Source organism: Salvelinus sp. IW2-2015, unplaced genomic scaffold, assembly GCF_002910315.2.
Source record: "Salvelinus sp. IW2-2015 unplaced genomic scaffold, ASM291031v2 Un_scaffold356, whole genome shotgun sequence".
NCBI lineage: Eukaryota > Metazoa > Chordata > Actinopteri > Salmoniformes > Salmonidae > Salvelinus > Salvelinus sp. IW2-2015.
In genome coordinates this window covers 131,989-155,433 of record NW_019942547.1, presented here as the reverse complement: position 1 = coordinate 155,433, position 23,445 = coordinate 131,989, and the positions used below count along the sequence as shown (strand labels likewise).

General features: G+C 47.1%; 1 pseudogene; it reads right to left on the bottom strand.

The window, feature by feature from the left end:
• Window positions 1-807: 807 nt before the first annotated feature.
• LOC112068278 (lysine-specific demethylase 2A-like) lies at window positions 808-22,456 on the bottom strand (annotated as a pseudogene).
• Between the last annotated feature and the right edge of the window lie 989 nt (window positions 22,457-23,445).

Below are 23,445 nucleotides of genomic sequence, written 5' to 3'. Positions count from 1 at the left end.
AGAAACCACTACTAAAAGGACACCAATAAGAAGACTTGCTTGGGCCAAGAAACACGATGGACAATAGAGCGGAGGAAATCTGTCCTTAGGTCTGATGAGTCCAAATTTGAGATTTGTTGTTCCAATCGCAGTGTCGTCGTGAGACGCAGAGTAGGTGAACGGATGATCTCCGTATGTGTGGTTCCCACCATGAAGCATGGAGGAGGTGGTGTGATGGTGCTTTGCTGGTGACACTGATTTATTTAGAATTTAAAAAAGGCACACTTAACCAGCATGGCTACCACAGCATTCTGCAGCAATAACGCCATCCCATCTGGATTGCGCTTAGTGGGTCTATCATTTGTTTATCAACAGGACAATGACCCAACACACCTCCAGACTGAGTAAGGACCATTTCAGAGTGATGGAGTGCTGCATCAGATGATCTGGCTTCCACAATCACCCGACCTCAACCCAATAGAGATGGTTTGGGATGAGTTGGACCGCAGAGTGAAGGAAAAGCAGCCAACAAGTGCTCAGCATATGTGGGAACTCCTTCAAGACTGTTGGAAAAGCTGTCATCAAGTCAAAGGGTGGCTACTTTCAATCTAAAATCTGTTTAACACTTTTTTGGTTACTACATGATTCCATGTGTTATTTCATAGTTGACTTCTTCACTATTATTCTACAATGTAGAAAACAGTAAAAATAAAGAAAAACCCTTGAATGAGTGGTTACCAACTTTTATACAGTACCAACTTTTAAATGGTACTGTATATGGCTACTGACCTCCATTTCATTTAAATCAAGACGTGCGCGCACACTATCCATTGAAGATTTTTCTTGTTTTATTTCTCTTTTTTTCTTGTAAAAACCACAAATGAAAAAAGAAAAAAAAGATTTTCTGCAAAACATTTCAGAAAATATTTATATCATTGATTGCAATGCTACAGGCATGTTCCAGTCCCATTGAGCAACTGCAGTAGGGCAACCAACACAATTCACCAAGATAAAGTCTGCAGCCCAAATGGTATCCTATTCTCTATATAGTGCACTTCTTTTTCAAAAGTAGTGCACTATATTGGGACTAGGGTGACATTTGGGACGCAACCCACGAGCCCTCTGGTTCAACACTAACAATAACATTATGGGGGATAGAGAGAGGGATGAACAAAACGTTACACCTCTAAAAAGACACAGAAAGGAAAGAGATGAATACGACAGGAGGAGGAAAATATTCGGTCAAATGAGGGAATTCAAAGACTATAACGTTAAGACCTGTAGTGGCTGGTAGTGAGAAAGGGAGTCAAGTAAAACTGAAGAGAGACTATGTATTTGTCCCAAATAGCACCCTATTCCCTATATAGTGTACTACTTTTGACTAGGGCTCCATTTGGGACGCAAACTAATGAGCGATACAGTACGGTTTTCATCCAAAAAAAACCTCACGGCTGTGAGCGTATCAAACGGAGAGGGGTGAGGATGGTGCGAAAAGAAGGAGGGACAGCGGGGKGKGGGGGGGGGGGGTTCTAGGACAGGTTTGGCACCCGTTCGCATTTAATCATCCCGACGGCTCGGTTTCCCAAGGAGTCCATGGAAAGTTCAGCATAGAGTCTGGACCTAGTGGGATACCAGTCATGTCGGAGTCTTCTCCAGTCCCCTCCTCCAGTCCCCTTCCCTCTCAACCCCCTCTGAAATCTAAACCCTGATTCACTCTACGGCTTTGTGGGACCACATCTTACAAACACCCACATTCAATCCATAGGGTTCCCATTTCCAGCCATGTAGCGTGAACACTAACAAGTGTCTGTGCTATTCAGAATTCCTAACCCGCCTAATAAACACATGACGCTGCAACAGCACATTCTACCCTCTCCTTCCACCATGTCTTCCTTCCATCACCCGTAGTGAGGAGTGCGAACGTCTTTACACCTTTTTCTTTTGCTCGCCCTCCTTTTTTTCTGGAGCGCTTGTTCTCCGTTTCGGGGGAGGGGTGTTTGCTGCTCCCCCTCTCTCCCCCCTGGCTGGTGTGGGGTCTCTGTGTGCCCCTTGCGTAGGGGTACGAACGAGGGGGGGGGGCGTCGGTTTTACGATATCCTCTGGATGAGTTTCTCCTCCGTCATACAGAACAGGACGCAGTGAGAGAGGTCCGAGATGAAGCCCTCACAGCCCTGCCGCGTCACACCTTTGCAGCCCCGCAGGTCCAGCAGCGCCAGGCCAGACGCCCTCTTCAGGTACGCCAGACAGCCGTCCGTCAGCTTGTTACAGCCTGGGGGAGGAGGAGGGCTTAGACACAGGTAGAGGTGTACAACCTGTATGAAGGAAATGAGTGTGTGTGTATGTGTGTGTACTTGCGAGGTTGATCTCAGGGATTGCAATATGTGTGTGTGTGTGTGTACCTCCAAGGTTAATCTCTATGCATTTCATGGGATGTGTGTGTATGCGTGCGCCTACCTGCGAGGTTGATCTCCGTGAGTGTGTTACGGGTGTGTGTGCCGGCGGCGGTGAGCAGGCAGATGGACTGGTCAGTGAGGTCTCTGCAGTGGGCCAGGTCCAGCCTCTCTAGCAGGGGCATGTGACGAAGAATCAGCCTCAGGGTGGAGTCACTTATGTCCAGGCCAGCTAGACGCAGCACCACACAGCCACGCAGCCGAGACCGACTGTCACAACCTGCAGGGAGAGAGGGGTTAGATACGTACAGTACTGTAACACACACACACACACACACACCATTCAAGACAAATACTTGCCAACCCAACCACCTAAAACACTAGATTAATTTATCATAGGGGAGGTGAGGCAGCTAGATAATTCCCCAAAGAAACCACTACAGTCAAAAACACACACACTCCCACAAACCAGTAGCCTGCTGCAGTTATAACAGCCTGTAGGAAAAGGAGAGAGAGATGTAACTCCTTACACCCCTAACACCTCAGTTACTATTGAGTAGTGACCTGGTGGTGTGACCAGGTCCCTGATCTGGGTGTCTTTGACCCCCTCTGCCCAGCGCAGGTCCAGGGTACGGAGGCACGGCAGGCTGGGGGTGGACAGGGCTGACATGGACGACCAGGAGCAACCTGCTATCATCAACTCCTTCAGACCTGAGAGAGGAGGGGGGGGGGTTTAATTCATCTTGCAATGTTGAGGTGTGTGTGTGTGTGTGTGTACCGGACAGGCAGCAGGGTTGAGGTGTGTGTGTGTGTGTCGGACAGGCAGCAGGGTTGAGGTGTGTGTGTGTGTGTCGGACAGGCAGCAGGGTTGAGGTGTGTGTCCTACCTGGCAGGCGGTGTATGAGCAGGGTGATCTGTTTCTTGGACACGGGGGTCCAGGAGAGGTCCAGGGAGGTGGGCTGACGTTTGATGATGCCCTGCAGGGCCTGGGAGGAGAGAGAGGGACAACGCGATACATCCACACCACTCCACAGACGCTTGTCACAACTCCTACAGAGAGGAGAGAGAGGGAGGGAGAGGGCAGGAAAGGAGAGGGGGAAGCCAGCAGAGGGGGGTAAAGAAATGAGGATCTGGACACAGTCTCGTTAGATAAAGGATGTCTCCTGTTTCTGGTTCAACAAAGCTTAAGTATTTTCCCATCCATAAAAATGACATCACTGTCTCATCCTCTGGTGTAAAAAACCTGCTTTATGGAGAAGCCCCATAGAAAGTGTCCTTTCGTCCACAGATTACGGAGACAGTCATGCAACTTTATCGGATGAAGAATCCTAAAACTGCGTTGAAGCAGAAACAGSAAATAAACTCCTTTATCTATAGAAACAATAAAATAAGGCTGGTAATTGCCAGGGAACTCAGTGTGATATTATCGCGATACTTCGGTGCCGATGCAATTCTATTTGCAACGTGATTCGATACTGTGATTTTAATGCGATTCAATGTTCCAAACATATTGCTCATCGTTTTGCTCAGAGAGCCATGAGAAAACGAGTTTTAAATCAGTCACGGAAATAAGTGCTGAAAACAAAATTGGCTCCATATTTGAAAAAGACGGAGAACAAGCTATGAAGGAAAAACGAGCTCAAAAATAATATTACGATATTGTTAATGCGATATCGGCAAAAAATAATATCCCAATATGCAACTGTAAAGGTCCCCCCCCCCAAAAAAAAATCACTAAAACAAGCCATGCCAATGGCTGTGAATGTTACTCTAATAACAGAGGGACGGTTGTGACTCACCATTTGTACCAGGCCTTACAGACAGTCATACAGCTAGCCAGCTCGGCTCTGCTCAGGTAACGGAACACCGCCACCCACACCTCCTTCTCCCCTCCTTTCTCGTTTCCTACATCCTTGAAGGAGGGAAGCGACAGGAGCGAGGAAGGAGAGTGGGAGGAGTGGGGAGGAGGGGTGGGGGAGGCCGAGGAGTCAGAGGAGGAAGGAGAGGCAGTGTCCCTCTCTCTTTCCCTGTCTGCTGTGTCGCCGTGGGGATTGTTGATACGGTGACGAGGCGGCCGGCCCACTGGATTCTTGGCGGGCTGTGCCAGGCCGTTGCCGGCGGCGACCGTGCCGTTTTTGTGCCGCGTCTTCCCGAGGGTTTTATGCTGGACGTAACCTGGACCGCCGCCGTGGGTTCTGGGAGACATGGCGGCCTCCAGCTTGGGCACGATGGAGCCGGGGTGGCGTTTAGCCCTGGGGGGGCGTTGTAGGGTCACTGTCAGGTACGAGCCGTTTAGGAAGTCGTCGTTAAGGTCAGACACCAGGAGAACGGGAGGCTCTGGTTCGGAGTCTGACTGGTTCTCGTCGTCTTCCTCATCCTCGTCTTCATCGTCCACATCCTCATCCTCCCCCTCCAGGTCCCGAGCAGAGCTGTCTTCCTCGTCTTCGTCGTCTTCCTCGTCGTCCGTTCTCCTCCGCCTGCGGCGTTGCCGGTGGTGATGCTGCGGATCTTCCTCGCTGTCGTCATCTTCATCGTCGTCGTCATCATCATCATCGTCGTCCTCTGACTCGTCCCTGCGTCTCTGCATCCTGGTGCCTCCCCGGAGGCGCACTCTCCCGCCTCTCTCCCTGCGCCCCCCCTCCCTGTCCCCTCGCCCCACCCCCAGCCCCCCTCTGCCACGCCTCATCTTCAGGGAGGAGTGAGGGGCCAGCCCGCTTCCGCGGCCTGCCCCTCTGTGGGAGGAGCCTCTCCAAATGCCTCGCCTCCCAGTCCCGTAGCCTCTTCGAGAGGCGGAGCCACTGCCGCGAGGGCGTGGTCCGGACATCTTCCTTCCCGCGCCGCCTCCTCCGCCCCTGGAGCCTTCATCATCATCATCATCCTCATCGTCGTCGTCGTCGTCATCATCGCTGCCTGAGTCATCGTCGTCGTCTCGGCGACGATAGATCTTGGCGATGCGGCCGTCGAGGTACGAAGAAGACTTGCGTTTCTGGAAAGAGAGAGGAGGGAGGAAAGGGAGCAAAGTATCCGTTAGGGTAAGGATGAAAAACAGTCTTTGGTTTAATTGAATACACTTTTATTGGCTGGCATACTTACCGCGTGTAACATTTTATTCTTGTCCCCTTTCACCTGAAATCAAAAAAGAAGAAGAAAAACATCAATGCAACAGAAATTCACTGTTCATTGAATACTGTAACATCTCTGTTGACATAATGCCTGCTGCACTGTGAACACAGACAAGCACRCTCACATCACAAGCCGCCGTTTCTCTCACTCAAACCTCCGCATGCTTTGGGCTGTCGTTCAGGCTACAAAGACTTTCTGCTCCACAAATACCGTCTCATATCGACTAGACCTGGGTTCAAATAGTTGAAAACCTCTAAATACTTTTGAGTTTGCCTGGAGTGCAAGATGTGCAGTTTTGGGACTATTCTATTGGAACATTAAGCTAGGGAAGCTCAAAACAAGAACAGATAAAGTATTTGAAATGACTTAAAACTCAGGTCTGATATCAACCCTAAAGCAAAAGGTTCTGCATTCACCCAGTATTTGTGGAGCCCAAAGCACCACGTCTCCCCCAGCCCCTCCCCTCGTCAGTCAGAGCAGCGGTAGGCGCGTGATGATGATGTAACGGGCGGGGGGGAGGACGGTGGCGGCGGTAGGCCTCTCACCCTCTTCCTGCGCCCGCTTGCCCATCTCCCCGCCCGCTTGAGGCCGCGCTGCTGTGGTAGTAGCTGACCAGGGGAGGGAAGGGGCGCCTCTGAGGACCAGGAGGAGGAGGGGGGATTGGGAACCAGCCCTGGGTGTAGCAGTAACGCCCTGCCCCAGCCCTCATCCCCCAACCCAGGAGCAGAGCCTGGCTCCATGGAGACCCCTAGAGGCCCCTGGGAGGAGGAGAGGGCGGCGGGGGAGAGGGGGCTTGCGCCAGCGCCGAGGCCAACGGACGCCCCGCTGTCGTCATCATCATCGGTACCCGAAGACTGACACACAGCACAGGGAGAGAGTCACGGCCGTTAGCTAGCCGGGACACAGTGGTGTGTGTGTGTGTGTGTGTATGTGTGTGTGTGTGTGAGAGAGAGTGTGTAGATAAAGGAGGAGGGTCTACCTCAGTGTCGGTGATTCCCAGAACACATTTGGGACACTCCCAGCAGCTGGGCAGATCTGTGTTCACCACACCCTCCCCTGTTACCTAGAGAGACAGAGAGAGTGAGAGAGGTGGAGGGAGAAAAGGATGGTTAGAGATATGTAGAGCATTTTGTTTGAGAACAAAAGGAAAGAGGTAGGAGGGAGAGTTTAACCTCCATCTGTACTGATGTCACCAGACAAGTGACTTTGTGTGGTCGTGTGTTTGAATGCTGATTAGATTGCGAGAGCTCTGGTGAGTAAGATGTACTTACGGCAAATGAAGCTGAAACTTGAAGGTAGGGTATAGTTTGAGGAGTGTGTCGGGGGTTACCTTGAGGCAGGCGGGGTGGGCTATCTGGGCACAGTTGGAACACTCCATGAGGGTGAGGGCGAAGACTGGCCCCTCTCCTCCCTCCTGGTTCCCCTCTCCACAGAGCTCACACACCACTGACAGGGGCAGACCCGGCTGGAGGAGAGAGAAACAGAGGAGTTAATACACTGAGACTAGTATATTCTGTCAGAATGAATCAAACACACACACACACACACACAGTATACTAGCTGGGAAAAAGAGATAAAGAGTAAGGACACAGGCATCAAAGCCAAGCAGTAAGTGACACACACAGCTGGCAGAGGGAGACAGTGACAATGCTTCTACTGTACAAATGAGACAGCTCACACACACACCCCCCCCCCCCCCTCTTTCTCTCACCGCCAGACACTGTCGGAGCACGCAGGTCTGTTTGAGTTTCCCCGGCCCGCCGAACTTCTTCATGTCCCTGCAGAAGTTACAGTCCCCGCACTCCGTCCTGACGCACGCCTCGCAGCGCTTACACCGCACGCGCCGCCGCCGCAGCACGGACATGGAGGAGGCGGGCTTCTGGGGTCGCGGGGTCACCACCGTGGCAGACAGCTTGGGACGAGCCACCGGGGGAGGAGGGGGAGGAGGCTGGTACCACGACGGCTGGGGGCGAGAATGAATGGGGAAAAGGGTAAATTCAAGTTTTTGGGGGGGGGGGGGCGAAGGCAGGCAACAGTCCAGCACTAGGCTTAATCTCTGTCTGGAAAAGCATCCCTCTGTGGATTAAATTACCCTTTGATTTGGGAGTCAGATAAGTAGATGGATTTTAAGCGTTTGAGGTGTGGAGCAGTCTAAGAACGTGGCATGATTCGCTCTCGTCTTATGACAATGTACAGTACGTGTGCGTTAACCCTTCAGACTTGTGGGTAGAGGCCTATATGGACAGGGCTACATTGAAATGGTTCTTACAGAACAACCATTAAAAGCAAATGCATAAGAATGGTAGCAACTGTTATTGGTTATTATGGGAAAATGATTCAACCAAAGTTGAGGACAACAGTTCACCAGACAAGATTGAAACCCAACATTAAACTTGATTTTATGCGCATTTTACATTTACTGTCATCTGGATACTTCCAGTAACATTATTTAAAACATTATTAAATTCAATGCACTTTTATGTGAAGAGKCTTCAACTATAAAAAGGTCATTCTTTAGCTCTCCTAGCTGTGCCGTTGAGGAACTAGAGCAAGTACACTTGTAGTTGACTTGTTTGGAACACAAGCCCTGCATCCCCGCCATCACACAATTACTGTTGTGGTTCACGCTGTCCAAAAACATGTCATTATAAACTGAAGCCTGGGTCAAGTGGGCATCATTTGAAAACTTGTATCTATTGCCAACATGACTAGCTAARTTGTAAAATACGATCTTAGTGTTTTGCTTTCACACGGCAATCCAGAGAAACAGACCGGAATTTCGGTGTGCGTAGAACCGAGTCAGGAGTGCATTCGTGTGCGTGATACGCCGAAAATGTTCTTCACAATAAACAAACATATACCCTGTTCTGAACTGAATGAGCCTGACACCATGCCATCTTGTAACTGTACGTCAAACAGTGATCATAAAACGTTGACGCTGTATACGACACGAGTTTTATATGGAAATGTGAAGTGCACATTTGGACTCACAGGTGTTTGGCTTGTATGACGTCAGAGCGGTATTTATTATCATCCTCAACGTTTCATCTTTCAAAATACATCGAGTCCTCATAATTTAAAAGCATTTCCGTCACTCAGACCCCCCMAAAAATTAGGAGGGGTGGGGGTCAACTTCTTGTCGTGCGGTGCTCGAGTTTATAATGGCTGTCAGGAGCTGTGAAGCGGAGAACCTGAGCTCTGACGTCAGGTACAGCATGTTACCGTACAGCCGCTGGCGTCCCAATTAAGGCGCTTAKCAGTGGCCAAACTGAACCCGTTTACGAGTGTAAACGGTTACTATGAGCGTGTGACTGAATGTGGCGTGTGTCCTTCTCACCCTAGTGGGCCACTTGACGATGGGCTTYCCAGTGTAGGACAGTTTGGGGATGTCATTAGCATGCTCCTTCAGCAGGGCCTTAGAGAAGACAAGAAGGTTAATACATGAACAAAAATACACACTTTATAATACATGCCATTCAGCAGACGCTTTTATCTAAAGTGACTTAGTCAGTCATGCGTGCATCCATTTTGATATTAGGATATTTAACTCTGTCAGACACACCCTGTACCCACTCAGCACTCACCCTGATGTCGTGCAGCAGCGCGGGAGCATTGTGKATGCCCGCCGGGACACAGTTCTTCTGTGAGGGCAGTGACTCCAGCTTCCCCAGCAGGTTCCACAGCCCCTCCAGCTCAAAGGGCGTSAGGTGAACCTTCACCCCGGGCTTAGAGCCCCGCGTCGGGGGAGCCTCCTCTTCATCCTCCTTCTGGGTGTGGCCGTTGACCGACTCACAGGTGGAGGGGTCTCTGGTAAGACCTGGAGGGAGGGAGGGACRGRGAGATTAAGAGGTGGAGCTGGAAAGATAAGACACTTCACAGAGCAATTCAAGGTTTTCTGGTCTAACACGTAATACGGAGAACGCACGCCTCAAATTATAGATCTCGTGTTGTCATTCAAACGTAACCACCTAATATAAAGTAATGGTGGTTAGAGAAGTGCTGAGCTGCCTGCTGTAAAGCTGGAATAGTAGAGTGTAGAGAGAGATGGAGGCGGTGAGAACAGAGAAACAGAGGGGAGGGGGTGAGAACAGAGAAACAGAGGGGGTAGTGAGAGGAGGTAGCGTTGGCACTGACCGATGCCCAGGGAGTGTTTCTGGAAGTCAGGCGTGAGGTAGGAGGTGTTGGTCAGACTGAAGAGGTATCTCTCCAACACRTACCAACACATCTCATAGTAGAACGGGTAACGGAACTTAGCTGGTACCTGCACAGACACCAAGTTCAACTTATTAGTAACTTCCACGACATACATAGGAACTTCTCTTCTACGAGTGCTCAGGAATAAAAACATTCAGTACATTTAGGAGAGAGATTAAATGGAAGAGAGAGAGAGAGAGAGAGAGTGTGTGTCTGACCCACCCGTGTTCTGTCCTCAATGCTGTAGATGTTGAGTTGCATGGGGATATTGAAGCTGTGGAGAAAGTTTCCCCCAAACACCAGGGTGTCCACTGGAGTGTAGACCGCATGGATCCAACCTGACAGGACACAAACAAAGATAAACATTAGAAACAGGAACACACAACACTAGGTTGAAGTTCAAACGGTTAAATATCTGTATGTGCCAAAGCACAAGTACAATTCAAAGTGTATTTATTATGGATCCCCATACTCTTCCTGATACTCTTCCTGAGGTTCAGCAAAAATAAGGCAGTTACACATTTATATATACAGTGGGGAGAACAAGTATTTGATACACTGCCGATTTTGCAGKTTTTCCTACTTACAAAGCATGTAGAGGTCTGTAATTTTTATCATAGGTACACTTCAACTGTGAGAGACGGAATCTAAAACAAAAATCCAGAAAATCACATTGTAGGATTTGTAAGTAATTAATTTGCATTTTATTGCATGACATAAGTATTTGATCACCTACCRACCAGTAAGAATTCCGGCTCTCACAGACCTGTTCGTTTTTCTTTAAGAAGCCCTCCTGTTCTCCACTCATTACCTGTATTAAATGCACCTGTTTGAGCTCGTTACCTGTATAAAAGACACCTGTCCACACACTCAATCAAACAGACTCCAATCTTTCCACAATGGCCAAGACCAGAGAGATGTGTAAGGACATCAGGGGTAAATTGTAGACCTGCACAAGGCTGGGATGGGCTACAGGACAATAGGCAAGCAGCTTGGTGAGAAGGCACATGTTGTGCGCAATTATTTGAAAATGGAAGAAGTTCAAGATGACGGTCAATCACCCTCGGTCTGGGGCTCCATGCAAGATCTCACCTCGTGGGGCATCAATGATCATGAGGAAGGTGAGGGATCAGCCCAGAACTACACGCAGGACCTGGTCAATGACCTGAAGAGAGCTGGGATCACAGTCTCAAAGAAAACCATTAGTAACACACTACGCCGTCATGGATTAAAATCCTGCAGTGCACGCAAGGTCCCCTTGCTCAAGCCAGCGCATGTCCAGGCCCGTCTGAAGTTTGCCAATGACCCTCTGGATGATCAGAGGAGGAGTGGAGGAAGGTCATGTGGTCTGATGAGACAAAAATTGAGCTTTTTGGTCTAAACTCCACTCGCCGTGTTTGGAGGAAGAAGAAGGATGAGTACAACCCCAAGAACACCATCCCAAACCGTGAAGCATGGAGGTGGAAACATCATTCTTTGGGGATGCTTTTCTGCAAAGGGGACAGGACGACTGCACCGTATTGAGGGGAGGATGTATGGGGCCATGTATCGCAGAATCTTGGCCAACAACCTCCTTCCCTCAGTAAGAGCATTGAAGATGGGTCGTGGCTGGGTCTTCCAGCATGACAACGACCCGAAACACACAGCCAGGGCAACTAAGGAGTGGCTCCGTAAGAAGCATCTCAAGGTCCTGGAGTGGCCTAGCCAGTCTCCAGACCTGAACCCAATAGAAAATCTTTGGAGGGAGCTGAAAGTCCGTATTGCCCAGCGACAGCCCGAAACCTGAAGGATCTGGAGAAGGTCTGTATGGAGGAGTGGGCCAAAATCCCTGCTGCAGTGTGTGCAAACCTGGTCAAGAACTACAGGAAACGTATGATCTCTGTAATTGCAAACAAAGGTTTCTGTACCAAATATTAAGTTCTGCTTTTCTGATGTATCAAATACTTATGTCATGCAATAAAATGCAAATGAATTACTTAAAAATCATACAATGTGATTTTCTGGATTTTTGTTTTAGATTCCGTCTCCACCAGTTGAAGTGTACCTATGATAAAAATTACAGACCTCTACATGCTTTGTAAGTAGGAAACTTGCAAAATCGGCAGTGTATCAAATACTTGTTCTCCCACTTATATATTTTTAAACATTACAATACATATACACCAGATTTCACTACATATTAAGTGAGTCCTGAAGGGATCATGAAGGTATAGCGCCTGCTTCAGCTCTATCCTCTGACAGTCCTGGCCTTGTCTCCCAGGAAGATGTCTCCTGTTTCCCTGACAACACCCAGTCCTCATACAGCTCCAGGTTCTGAGGCGTGCGGGGGGATCAGCAGAACACCTGACAGGAAGCAAGGGGTCAGAGGTAAGAAGTGAGAGGAAACAAGAGTCGCTCTTACTCGAGTCCCAAGTCGTAGGTCCGAGTCTTAAGTCGAGACTCGAGTCCACGTCGTGCAGTGTGAGATTAATCGTTCCTCTTACCTTGCCTCCCCGCAGTATGTGGTACCAGACCGAGGAACCTCCGAAGTCAATGTGGAAGTCCTGTGTAGCAGCCCTGCACACTCATTAGACAGTACCTGGAACACATGTTGGAGGAGGGAAAAGGGGGAAGGAGAATGCAGTGAGAGGGTCTCACTTCTGCACTTTGGGGTACTGCATGTCTGTGATGGGAGTTGGTGGAGCCTGCAGACCCTGGTCAATAGTTGTGCACTACATAGGGAATAGGGTGCCATTTGAGCCTTACTTCTGCATGTCTGTGATGGGAGTTGGTGGAGCCTGCAGACCTGGTCAATAGTTGTGCACTACATAGGGAATAGGGTGCCATTTGAGCCTTACTTCTGCACTTTGTGGTACTGCATGTCTGTGATGGGAGTTGGTGGAGCCTGCAGACCCTGTCAATAGTTGTGCACTACATAGGGAATAGGGTGCCATTTGAGCCTTACTTCTGCACTTTGGGGTACTGCATGTCTGTGATGGAGTTGGTGGAGTCTCTCTGTCTCTCCTTCAGGTGCCGAGGCCACATGTTGTCCACCCAGTCTATGATGTCCACCTGATAGGATACACAGGAGGMGGTAAGAACAGACAGGAGGGTGTGTGTGTGTGCCGATATGTGTTTGTGTGTCTGCGTGCTAATATGCCTGTGTGTGTGTGTGTGTGTGTGTGTCTCATACTGGCAAACGTGGCCCCTCCCGATCAGGTTCGTGAGCTTGGTGTGTGTGTGAGAGAGTGTCCGTGCGTTCCTATGGGTATTATATATATCAGACTGACCGATGTAGGCCTCTGGACCAGGTTCTCCAGTTTGGTGTGGCTAAACTCCAGGCTGATGACGTTGTAGAGTTTGTCCCTCTGGGAGGGGGGCGTCTCGTAGTAACGTCGCCACTGGGCCATAGACATCTCTATACCCTTCTGAGTGCTCACATCCATCACGTCGATCATACGCCTGCTGCCTGGGAGAGCCAAGGAGGGAGGGAGAGAGGGGGGGGGACAGACAGATGGGTGACAGAGGAACAAAGGAGAGAAAGAGGAGACAGACAAAAATATGGAGGAGGAGGAAAAGGTAAAAGAGTATTTTATTGAGATCCCCATTAACTGTTGCTGAAGCAGCAGCAACTCTTCCTGAACATGAAATAATACAGAACATCAAGACAAGAACAGCTCAAGGACTGAACGACACCAATTTAAAACGAGAATAGAACAAAAAGGTCCTACTGACAGGTACCCACACATCCGTACATGTACAGTGCATTCTAAAACTATTCAGACACGTTGCCCTTTTCCACTTTTTGTAACGTTACAGCCTTATTCACAAATGGATAAAATCTACACACAATACCCCATAACGGCAAAGCAAAAACAGCGGTAGAATTTTTTTGCTAATTTATTAAAAATAAAAACAGAAATACCTTATTTACATAAGAATTCAGACCCTTTGCTAAGATATTTGAAATTGAGCTCTGGTGCATCCTGTTTCCATTGATCATCCTTGAGATGTTTCTACAACTTGATTGGAGTCCACCTGTGGTAAATTCATTGATTGGACATGATTTGGAAAGGCACACACCTGTCTATTTAAAGGTAGCACAGTCGACAGTGCATGTCAGAGCATAAACCAAGCCATGAGGTCGAAGGAATTGTCTGTAGAGCTCCGATTGCGTCGAGGCACAGATCTGGAGAAGGGTACCAAAACATTCCTGCAGCAATGTAGGTCCTCAATAACACAGTGGCCTCCATCATTCTTAAATGGAAGAATTAAGGAACCACCAAGACTCTTCCTAGAGCTGGCCGCCCGGCCAAACTGAGTAATCGGGGGGAAAGGGCCTTGGTCAGGGAGGTGACCAAGAACCAAAATGGTCACCAACAGAGCTTGAGTTCCTCTGTGGAGATGGGAAAATCTTCCAGAAGGACAACCATCTCTGCAGCCCTCCACCAATCAGGCCTTTATGGCCAGACGGACGCCACTCCTCAGTAAAAGGCTCATGACAGCCTGCTTGGAGTTTGCCAAAAAGCACCTAAAGGACTCTCAGACCATGGGAAAAAAGATTCTCTGCTCTGATGAAACCAAGATTGAACTCTTTGGCCTGAATGCCAAGCGTCATGTCTGGAAGAAACCTGGCACCATCCCTACGGTGAAGAATGGTGGTGGCAGCATCATGCTGTGGGGATGTTTTTCAACGGCAGGGACTAGGAGACTAGTCAGGATCGAGGGAAAGATGAATGGAGAAAAGTACAGAGAACCTTCATGAAAACCTGCTCCAGAGCGCTCAAGTCCTCAGACTGGAGTGAAGGTTCACCTTCCAACAGGACAACGACCTTAAGTACACAGCCAAGAACACCGGAGTGGCTTCGGGACAAGTCTCTGCATATCCTAGAGTGGCCCAGCCACAGCCCGGGTTGGAACCCGATCGAACATCTCTGGAGAGACCTGAAAATAGCTGTGCAGCGATGCTCCCCATCTAACCTGACAGAGCTTGAGAGGATCTGCAGAGAACAATGGGAGAAACTCAAATACAGGTGTGCCAAGCTTGTAGCGTGTCATACCCATATATATTTTTAGGCAAAAATGCATAAAAACCTGTTTTTGCTTTTTCATTATGGGGTATTTAATCAATTTTAGAATACGGCTGTAACGTGATAAAAAGTGGGAAAAGTGAAGGAGTCTGAATACTGGCTATCAGTTAATTAGGTCAGATGGGGAGAGGCCTTGTTCTGTGAGGTGTTGTTTTGAAGCACTTTTTTTTGCAGTTTTCTTGAGTCATTTGAGATGGGTGTTCCGTGAAATAATGGCTCTATAGAATACTGTGCGTTGCCTTGAATTTCTTCTCGATTTGGGGACTGAAGAGACCCCTGGTGGCATGTCTGGTGGGTAAGTACGCCTTTCAGAGTTATATGTAAAATGATTATACAGACAAATTTGGAAATTAACACTATTTCTCACAAGAATTGATGCAGTCAATCTCTCCTGTACTTTGAGCAGAGAGAGACGGTTGACACGAGCCCCCTGTGTACATTGAAGGGCAAGACATGCTGCTCTGCTCTGGGCCAGCTGCAGCTTTTCTAAGTCCTTCTTTGCAGCACTTGACCATATCCCTATTAAATCAAACTAGAGCCTGCAGGCTTGTTTGGTCGACTGTGGTGTTAAAAATGGAAGTGAGGGAAATAAAGGAGATGTAAATGAGGGAGTGTTAAAAAAGCCAAAAGAAATGGAGGAAGAGTTAGCATAGAAATAGAGTGGGTGAAGGAGAGAAATTGGGAAAACAAAAAGGGAAGAGGCGTGTTTGGATAGAAACACTGGAGGAGGGAATCTTACCAACAAATATCTTGACGTCGTTCACACTGAAGTCTGGATCTGGCATCCTTTAGAGAACACAACAAACCGGGGTTACATATTACTCATTACATATTACTCATTACAAACTTTAATGCAATTTCAGCCATTCTAATTGCCCCAGAGAGAATAAAGCGAGTGCGTTTCCAACAGAGTTTGGAGGGGGAAAAGGAGGACGTACTTGATGCCCAGTCCGTCTGGCTTCTCAAAGATGATCGGGTCCCTCAACCCACCTCTTTGGATGTACTCAAACGTGAGGTCTGGAAAAACCACACACACACGATAATCCATAAACTAAACAGGAATCCTCAAAGCTACTCAAGTTTGTTACCCTATAGCATACTACTACTGTCAAAAGAAGTGCATTATATAGGGAATAGGGTGCAATTTCAGACGCAGCCAATGTCTCCAATATTTAGCCACAGCCAAACCCTCCACTGTAGAAGGACATATAGATTTAGGATTACGATGACCCCCAACACTGACCTTTTCCCTCCATGCGTTTCACCCTGTCTGAGGTGAACCTTTCGCTCCTCAACTTCTCCTCCAGGTCAAAGGTCCTCTTCCCCTCGATCTCGTCGTCCGAGATACCATCGTCATGGTAGCGCCGCCTCGTGCCCGACCGCTGGAGTGAGGAGGGGGAAGAGGAAAGAGAGGAGGAAGAGGTAAGAGGGGGAGCAAAATAGAATAGGAAAGAGGAATGTGAGGAAGAGGGAATAAAGAGCAGAGATTTACCTCAATGTGTTCAGCAGCTGTATACCCTTTAAATCCCATCGAGCACTATTTTAGGGTATTTACGGTACTTTTTAATAGTTAGGCTTAATACTTCTAGGTTCTTTAAGGTATTTCTGTAAAATGTAACGCTACTTAAAGACAGCAGCGTTTGGCTGTGTTAACAATGCTCCCACACAGTTACCTGCTGCTCCCTCCTACAAAAAGAAACCTGCTCTCGTGCCAAGAGATTGAAGTGTCAAAACAGCAACACACACTGGGGCAAGGAAGAATGAACATACCCACACAAACCCATATCAACACAGAACACACATAGTACATTGATGTTCAGGCTAGGGTATCAATTCTCTAATGTAGCCCATCATTAATTTCCCCTCACACCGACTCTCCCTTCTCTCAGGGATCGGGGGATAAAGAGAGGGAGAGAAAGAACAGGGGGAAGGGGGTACTTGGAACCTTTCTTTACCCAGTGCTTCAAGGGCACAACAGATAGAAGGATAATTCCCCCCCCCCCTCCCCTAAACCTGACTCAAGGACCATGCCCCTTCCCCCTGCTCAAAAATGTCCCCCACCCCCACTACTTTTTCACCACCTCTGTCTGTCAGCTGGAAAGCTTGATGCTTCATTGACGGTGGTGCTCCTCCATCTTTACACTCCTGGACAACAATTGCCAGGCTAACTGGTTGTTGTTCCAATCTAACCATCTAGAAAATGTAAAGCCCAATGAAATTTCCACCTAGGTTTATAAGATATTAGGTAGAAGTCCATAGATTTTAAGTTCGTAAAGCAGCTGGCAACGCAAGTTCAAGAGGACACATACAATTTGGATAAATATGAGCAAAAAAATCATCTAGTTATCCAATGTCCACCCCCACTCATCATCCTCAAGAACACATGCTAGGTTATAGTAAACCCCCTTTTAGTGTCCATCCATTCTCACTGCCTTGCATTGGGTTGACAGCTTCAATGATTAAAAAAGCATGGTGAGTTCAAAGGGGACTTTTCAAAAAACCTAGGTAGGTAATAAAATAAAAGCAATCTGGCTGACATGTAGCAAAACATAATCATAAAATGATTATGTTTTGGCCTGAATCCACATAATTTGCCCAACCCCCCCCTCTCCAATTCAATTTTCTCCGTTTTGTTTTTCCATGTTTCTGTTAAACGTTTATTTTTTGTATTTTTAAGAAATACAACATTTAATGTTCTAAGTGCASAACAATGGATACACCACATCAGGAGACTACTTTTGCAGTCTTGGAAAAATCAAAGACATTTTCAATTATGGGTGTAGTTACCCTTTAAAGCAAGTGCCCTTTGGTTAACATGTTTCTATGGCGCTCATGTGATTGCAGAGTCTGCAAAAACAAATGGCCATTGGATTGACGCAAATAATCATGATGTCATTCTGCCAGAAAGGCAGAGGCTACTTTTTAGTTAACATTTAACTGAGAAGATTTTTCAGAAAGCCTTTCCATCTACAAGCAGATGGTTATCATTAGCAGCATCGCTAACAGCTACACAAAGTGGACCAGGGAGTGGGCCAGGGTTGCCATAGCAATGCACCAGCTGACCCAGGGAGGGGGGGAGGGTCCAGCAGCCCAGAGCTCAGTGACAACAATAAGAGATGTCGGAGAACGCAATCTCTCCGCCCGTCTCACACACACACACACACACACACATCTAAAACATCCTCAGCCGGCCCTGAACACACACACACCTCTAAACATCTTCAGCCTGAACATGAAACACACACAACTCCTTGCAAACACCGCACAATGTGAAACGACCTCGCTGTATTGTCCACCGGTCAGCCACAAGCCAATGCCACTCCACAGCAGGACATTAAGCAGCACTAGTATCCACCGCTGTAGCAGCCAAATCAGTGACACCAGATGCAGCACGAGGCACCTGCCCTACCTCCAATAGCTCACTGCCCATCTGCCAGCCGCCGCAATCCTCCTTGGCTCYGGGCAGCCCAACCCTTCAAAAAGACAACCCTGGCCCACTAAATTCAAAGTCCATTATCCATCTTTTTAAGCCAGGTTTGACGAGAGARCTTTGTTCCATTCAGGCGGTTTGGTAGAGGAGACGAACACAACGGCATTGCAGTGAATTGCAGCGAGCGGTGTAATGCAGTGCGCCAGTCCGTCTGTGCTCCCCTGGGCCGGTGCCCAGTACAGCGGACAGTGGCTGCGTGTACCCAAATGGCTCCCTAGATAGTGCACTACGTAGGGAATAGGCTGCCATTGGAGACACAGACAGTGACACAGCATACCGTCTCTCAGCGACGCACTACGCTGCCACAGCACCCGGCGAAACCAACCACCTTTAACGGAGACATCACACAGACCAGCTGCTGGTCACACACACCGCAGTGTCCAGCTCCACCTAGTATTCCCAAGGCGGGAATTCGGCTTGCATGACGACAAACTCTAGAGAGAAACAGTCTGGAGGGGTGCGGGAGGGATCCGTCTGGGAGATGCCTTGGCTGGGGAACGACAAACAGCCAGGGCCCCTGTCTAGATCCTGGGTCTCCAGGCCGCCCACTCACTCAGCTACTGAAGAAACAATGGACGACCCTGAGCTACACAATCACACCACGACGCCTGAGCAACCACAGTGGGTAAGGGCCGACGCAGTATCTAACCGCATTGTCCATGTTTATTATCAAAGATCGCCAAGAGACGGTGGATCTCAGAGCCAGTACAAGCAAGGTTACAGATGCTCTCTCTCCCCCTCACTGCAGCAATCCAGTATCCTCTTTTTCCTCTCAATTGTATTATATTTCTCTCCTTTTCTCTTGCCCTTTCCCTCTCTTGCAGTGCGCCTTGGGGAATCCTGTGGGATGGAGAGACTCGACACACCTCGCACCTTCAGTATCACCATTACATCCCTCTTCCTCTCTTTATCTTTCTTCCTCTTCTTTTCCCACATCCCTTCATCCCCGGCGTAGTGCAGCAGCATCTCTGTTCACAATCCTCCGCTCCCCCTCGCCTCTCTTTTTAGAGTGAAAAAAAGGCCTGCGGTCTATCCAGCTCTGTCATCCTTTCGCCTCTGCAGTGCCCCCCCCCCCCCATATCATCATCATCATCATCATCATCTCCATCCGCATTTCTGCTCACATGGCCAGTCAGGCAGCCAGCCTCCCCAGTAACTTCTCCTCTCGCTTCACACAGAGCAGACAGCGTGCTCTCACCACAGTGTCCTCTCCACTCACACACATCCTCCCCTCCAATCCATTTCTCCTGTTTCATCACTTACACTGTTGTACTGCATGCAATATGCCTTCTGGAGATGCATGGCTCAAAGTACAGGCAAAGAAAAAGAGCTCCCTCCCTCTCCCTAAAAGACCAGAGACTAAGAGATGTAGAACTGACCACTACTGCCTAAATCTCATCCTATTCATAATTGATAAAACTATCTCTGCATCAGAGGAGTGATGCTGCCTGGCTCCTGCTCTGAGCGATACATGTTCTGCTTATACTCCCACAAACGTGACTATCGTCTGAAACTCAACTTTAACTATCACAACACACACACACCATTGTATWTTATAAACATAATGTCCACGGTCCATTGTCTAGTAAAAGCCTTTGTGTCACCTCACCTATAACTATCCAGATTCTGCAGTCAGGTAGGCTGAGACCCTAGTCACCCTACTAAACCCTGCAGTACACATTCAAATTTGCTCAACAGGCGTGAAGCCAAGGATAGGAAGCCAAGGTATCTGGCTTCTGATACCCAGAACAAACCAGAAATGCAATTACAATCAAATACAAAWAAATAAATAAAAGACTACTCACCTCAAACATATCAATCAATAATCTTATCTGACATGTTGGACTCTCAATCAAAAATGCACCATGTAACAAAAATGTGCAATCTTCCTTTTCAAGGATTTAGCTAGATCTGACACTAATCCCAGCCATTGCCCAACCCAACCATGTTCACTGCTCCAGACATAGTTGATCTGGTCCTCTTTAACCAAATGTCTTCTGCTCGGGTTTGCTTTTACAATGTTTTGGCGCGACTGTGACATGATGCACACTCCTGGCAGGGTTTAACCCCCCCAAACAATGAACCTGGCTCGTCTTAAAATGACACCCGCTTCCCTTTATAATGCACCACTTTTGACCAAAGAGCCTGTTTTCCGTGCTCTCTCAAATTACAGTCAAGAGTGCCAATCTGGACTACATGACACCATCAAGCAAGACAAGTCAGAGACAAACTTCTCAGTTTTTTGGTATTGGAAACAAATTAAATTGTTACTTAGGGGGAAAAAAACACTACAGTTATTCCCATAACCTAAATGATGAGGTATTGGAATTGAAACGTAGACTAGTAACGTTATAACTCACTTCCTCTGTCTTTATAATCCCAACATCTTAATCCACATGCATAGTTTAAAAACACAACAAATAATTAAATATCCATACTACGCACCTTTCAATATAGTTAGTAACTATCGGTAGTCCATGCCATTTCAGATCGTTCATCACCAACGTCTAAAGTAACGTTAGCTAAGAACTCTTACTACAGACAAAACAGGGAGACATTGAAATAACGCCGGGCCAACTTGTTACTTACCAGTCGCTTGCTGAATCGTGGTCGACGCTTATCTTCCATGTTTAATGACTTTCACTTGAGACAGTGGACTGCTTTGGTAGGCGGTTCGCCGATACACGTGGGTACCTGACTGCGCTGTCAAGCTGCTGAACACTACAACTAGCTCGTGATTGGAAATGTAGTTTGACTTTATTTGACAGAGCTAAGCTAACTTAAACATTACACTACTAGAAATTAGCTATGTCTACTGTCACTTGCGGGTTAAAATAGCCTTTCAAATCGGACAAACTAAATCTAAAATACAGTCAACAACGTAGCCAAGTTAATACATTTTGATTTGATTAAAAAACACCGTACGAATAAAGAGCGTTTACATATTGTAACGTAGTTTTTTTTTTTTTACAGCTAACGGTAGATAATTACCACTAGGACATAGCTAGTGAAATAGTAAAGAGGCTAGCTATCCCCCACTAAAGGGAAGCATTGTTGTCGATCACCAAAACAAAACCCTACCGAGAGAATGGGATTAACTAGCAAATTTTGGTTTGTGTTTATAGCGCCAATATTGCATTTGGGATTATAGTGTGGTACATTATCTAGCGTTTAGCGTGTTATAGCTAAAGTTAGCTATGGAGTGTAGCTTACTATTGATACAATTTAGACACTTGTCTGGCTAGTTTTAGGGGGGTGAGGGGGTGGGGGGGGTTACCAGTCCTGGGTTATTTGCGGCCACTAACGTTAGTTCACACACATTTTCTTATGCTGAACAAACTGTTAGCTAAACTAAAACGAACGTCCGAGTTTAAAATGCAACCGCAGACAGCGAACAATCTATTATTTCCAAGGGAACTTTCCGTTTTGTCTTTTGGAAAACTCCACCCAAAGAGTTTAGGAAATCATTAAAATCGGGTAATATTAAATGACAATTAAGTTCTGTTAAAATCGACAGAGAACGCTGGTTTAAAATCGCAGTTTTATATGTATAATATCCGATAAAGTCGGCAGTCGGCCATCCGCCGCCATTTTCATCTCGTCACAAAACGCCACTAGTTTCTCAAGACCCGCCTACAACAATGAAATCGTCCAACGACAGCAAAGCCGGCGAGGCGCTAAATGGTCGGTAATTATGTCACTCAGAAATACATTGTCGATAGGGATTGGACAAACATACAACAAAAAGTGCAAACGACACGTGAATGACCAATTACATTGCAAGTTATTGGACGACTCGAACTCCAATTGGCGACCATTTTGCTACCATCTTCAGAGGAGAATAATAATTGGTCAACATACAAAAGGGGTCAATAAAGCAGCCAATGAACTAYCACGCAATTCAGACATCGTGTTACCCAACTCAACCTTACAAAAATTGCCAGACCAGCCATACAACTTATGAACCCATAAAAATCAAATGTATTTCTGTTACACACCACCATGATTGAGTAGAACTGTTCAAGGACGGTCGACCGGGCCAGTTTGCGTAGTCTGCTTCCTGGCTTCTGCTGTGTCTTGACTCCCGGAGCTTTGCATTGCTGAGACACGTTTTCTGGGTAGCTACTTCTGTCTTGGGTTGCTACAGCAAAGCCGCCCATTCATGGCAGTTGTAATCCGGAAGCGGCTGTCTATTGGTCCCACAGTTGGGTGGATGGCAGCAATTGGAGGCTTTGGCCTGCCAATTAAACAATATACAGACGGCGAGAGATGTCAAAGGCAAGCCGTTTCGTTTTATTTTCTATTTTTCAAAGCAGTTTAAAATAATTGAATAATGAAAACTTACAAATAAAAACACTTGGCAAAGGGCGAATCTTTTTTTCTTTTATTCTTTGTCAACAGACGGGAAAGGCTACTAAAACTGAAATCTGACCTTACATTTTGATCAGATAACATTTTCCATATAAATGCCTACAAAATCACTACAAACGTATGCGACTGAAGACACAAACACATATATTGGCTATTCACTTGATACTGCTTGCTTGCTCACATCACAACAAAAATACTATCTTATCTATTATTAGATAGGATAGAGCAATGACTTACATAAATAAACCCTGGACTGTTGATGCTATGTATTGGCCAATGAAATGCTTTGAAACCACCGGTCGGCCATATTGGCATTCCCTTGAAGGTGCAGTCCTCCATAGGAATTAATGGAATTCTACAGTATTTCAAGGACAAAATTACATGTATTTAAGTATTTTTGTTGTTGTAGTGGTGACAGTAACATTAGTACTCTCCCCATTTAAAAAAAATGTTTAGCTCACATAATATAATTTAAAAGTATGCATTAAAGTGTATTTCATTTTTTTTTTAAGTGTCAAAAACGAATGTAGACATTAACAAATCCATTTCTATAGCTACCAAAATATTTTTAACTCTTGAGGAGGATTACCAAGATGGCTGCACGGTGGCTTCAATACAGCGCCCCCTGACAGTCATCCAGGGTTTATACACATAATTTCTAGAGAGAGTGCATGTGACAGTTTGACACAGGCATGCCCCCTGGTGGTACATGCATCGACACACATGTAGGATAAAAAATGAAACGCGTGGGTGAAATATTATGCAATAACTTCAACACACAATAATACAATAACAACATAAAAGCGGGCCATTTTGGGGTCATTTTGAT